The sequence below is a fragment of the Mus caroli genome, chromosome 1 (assembly GCF_900094665.2).
Source record: "Mus caroli chromosome 1, CAROLI_EIJ_v1.1, whole genome shotgun sequence".
Taxonomy (NCBI): domain Eukaryota; kingdom Metazoa; phylum Chordata; class Mammalia; order Rodentia; family Muridae; genus Mus; species Mus caroli.
The window spans coordinates 37,446,603-37,450,345 of NC_034570.1; positions in this window are offsets into that span (position 1 = coordinate 37,446,603).

The window sequence follows — 3,743 nt, forward strand, 5'->3', positions numbered from 1 at the left end:
AAAAAAAAAAAAAAAAAAAAAAAAAAATTAAAGACTATTATACTGTTTTATAAATATTGGTGTTTACAGAAAGAATCAAGGATTAATACATTTATTAATATCATTGCTAGTTATTAGTGTTAATGCAAAAAATATACAGAAAACAAATGGTTGCCACTTACTTTGTTAAAAACACTATCAGCTATAAAACTGTACCTGCAGGGAAATAAATCTGAAGCCTGATCTTTCATCTCCAAATTAGATCGCCTTGTACCTAAAATTCCTCCTTTGAAAAACCTGACATTCTTCATGCCCAGTTTGGTAACAGAATGAATGTTCTGTTAATTACAGGGCCTGTGCCTTTTAGTGGTAAAGAAATGACTGACTATGAAAAATCCAATAACAGACAAGCATGGAAAAGTTACACTCTGGCCTCTCCGTTCTTCTAATGCACTAGCAGGGCCTGAGGTTGGAGTTCTGGCCTAAAAAATGTACACATTGTTAGTGTTTAATGTGATGAGAAGGGGGGAGGGGGCTCCAGAGTAGGAGACGTAACAAGTACAAGCGCTGGTTACCCAGCTGGCACTTGCTACGCGGGATGGAGTCTTTCTGGAGGCTTGGAGCCTGAGATCCTACTCTTTCGATGGCTCCTGTCAGTGGCTCCCAGGCCCTGACACCTCAGGGTGTCACCACCCTTCTTGATGCCCGCAAGGTCCGCAAGGTTGGTGTGCTATCCAGGCTGGGCTCTGTCTCAACACTGCTCTCCCTTAAATCACTGTCCCTAAATGAAAACTGCAGGCGAATAGCAGATTTTTGCCTTTTTTTTTTTCATTCCCTGGCTCTTGGTTGCCCTCCTAAAAATGATTGAAACCTCCAGGGGAGCAGGCCTCACAGTGTGAGGTCTCTCTGTGAGACAAATGAATGCTGAACTCTGCCCAGGGCTGCCTAGCCTTACCTTCTCTTCCTAGGGTGGTGTTCTTCCCTGAGTGAGCTGGGCTTTCCCAGAGAGCCTGTTGTTTAGGTGAGTTTCTCCATTTGTATCCTGTGGTTGCAGCAACAACTGCTTTTCATGGTGGTAGTCAGTAGATAAACCCAGGGGGCTGAGTTCTGCAGTGCAGTCTAGGCTACAGTAGAAAAAGCTTAGGACTCTGGTGTAGGTTAAAAGGCCCGTTTGAACTCTCTGGAGGGGTATTTATTGGGAAAGGCTACTAAGAGAAGTCCAGCAGAGCCAGCCTAGAGAGCCAGCTCTCCACACCCCACCCTCTGTCCCCTCCCCCGCTGCTTCCTCCCCCTTTACAGAAGAGCGGCCCCACCCCTCATAAGCTGCCCTCAGTTCACGTTAAGAAGACATCCTGGCTAGTCATCCTGGCTAAGTGTGTGCCGGAGCAGAAGGTACCATTCCCAGGATACAGCCTTTCATTTTCCCAGAAGGTGTCAGGTTGCACAGACAAGAGAACTGCTCCAAGGTTGTATGTACCTGGGATATTCTAATATAGAATTCGTCATTTTGGACATATACAGTATGGTCTGAATCTTCTGCAAGCCACAGCTAGTGAGCATTCTAGACCAGATTACACTGTCTTACCTCCTGTCCCAGGCTTATTGTCCCCTCCCTACCCTGTCTTTCTGACAGCCCTCTGGAGGGCTGAGCCCAAACATGCCTGCCTTATTCACTGGCCCTATGCTATCACCCATGGCCTATGCATTTGCTACAATTTCTATGAGGAGAGAGCTATAGGTATAGTCTAGAAGCCCAGCCAAGATGCAGGTAGGGCTCTACTCCCCTTTGTTCTGTCCCAGAACCTGTACACAGAAAGAGAAGTGTTTGCCTGCTAGTGAATGGACCACGTTGCTGATCCACAGACATCTTCAGATTGCTGACCAGAGAGCAGACTCCCCTAACTCGTACTATCTGGCTTCTTCGCTGCGTTGATGATATGCATCCCCTGACCTTTGGTTCAGTATCAAGATGGTTATAAAATAGTTGAGTTTCTCTCCTCAGAGTCTGCAGTCTAATTAGAGAAATACCAGTCCAGAGAAAACAATTAGAAGGTAATTAAGTCCTGGCTGTGAGATGTCGCCTCTAAGTGAGAATAGGAATGGGCCACCCCTGTGGTGGATGATAGGGACATGACCACACCTGTCACACGAGGCTGTGGCAAACAGGTTGAGAAAGGGCTGGCAAAATATGCGGCACAGAATACATGTTCAGGACGTCAGTCTTTGGGCCTCCTAGGCCTCCCCTTCCCTGCTGGGAAATGAAGCTAGAGCCTCTGCTCTTCCAGGTTCTGAGGACCATGCAGAAGAGCTAAGTGAAACCCTGACACCATGGCACTGGACAGACTTCAGAACAGATACTCTCAGGGCTGGCTAACACCTTCAAAACCACTCAAAGGAGAAAGCAGTGTTTATTCAGTTGACCACTCGGCTTTCCTTCCCCAACAGCCCCTGGCTGGCGAGTCAACTCCCTGGGTTTCTCTTTTCTGTGGGAAGAGTCTGGAAGCCTACACTAACAATTTTTCACTGGCTATGAATCCTGCTCAAAACATCTTGTTTGGGATCCATGCTGATGTTGGGGCTTTGTGGGGATCCTTCATGGCCTAATTTCCCTTCCCATCTTGATTTGATCAACTAAATGACATCCTGTAGCCTTCTGGTCTCCAGCCCACACCTTGATTTCGGTCTAGGAAGAGCGATCCTACAGCCCCTTAGTCCACTAGGGTAGTACGAGAGTACTTCATTCCTCAACCAGCTTGGCAAGTTACTGAAGTCACTTAAGGCTCTGATATCCCACGGTAACAGGAGACTCACTGGTGTGACCAGAATACAGATTAGCCTGCTCTTGCTTATTTTAGGAAACGGGGACTAGAGGAATCTGGGAGCTCACACAACAGGTCACTTGTACCATCACAGCTGACGGTGGCTTAGACTAGAGTAGTAACAGTTGAGGCTGAGACGGGGACAGATTGGCTTGATTGATCAAAGCAAACTGGATTGATGTGAAAGCCAATCTCAAAATCAAGTGGAAGGGATTCTTGATATATCTAAAGGTTGTTACCACCCCCTGTAAGTTGATGGAGCCTGCCAGTAACTACCAGCAGGACAAAATGATATAATGCATATTGTGATCACAGCTGAATTATAGTCTATTCCCGAGTGGAGGGAATACTGAGAGAATGGAGAAAACCAGGCCAATCAGAAAGAGTAGGATTTTTTTTTTATTGAAGTTTTATTGAAGTCAGTGAAGCTCAGAGTTAATGTTAGTTAACATCCACGAGCATTACCTGGAGGCTTTGTAAGGAAAGCTGTAGTCCTTCTCCCCCGAGTCTCTGAGGAGCACTACTTGCATGAGTAAGTGTTCTCAGGAGAGGCAAGCGTGGTGAGCACCTGGAGCCCCAACACTCGGGAGACAAGAGGAGCAGCGTGGGATTCCAAGACCAATCCAGGCCCTGCAAGGACCCATCTTGAACAAATAAAAACTATCCTCAGGACGGGAACCGCATGCTTAGATGTCTCTCTCTGACAGCTGATCCAGCTGTTGCAACCAAATCCATTCCCAGACAAGCAACATGAACACACAGACCAAGGCAAGGCCAGTGGGTGGAGATGGAAGAAAAACCCTGTCACCAAAATTACTCTGAAAACGTTGAATTTGGATTTGAGCTCCCATTGGTAATTCCCCATACTCCCTTTAACAAGAGGTTCCTGCCTAACCAGTGGCTACTTAACCTAATTACCATGAAAATATTCAGTTGCTAACTCAA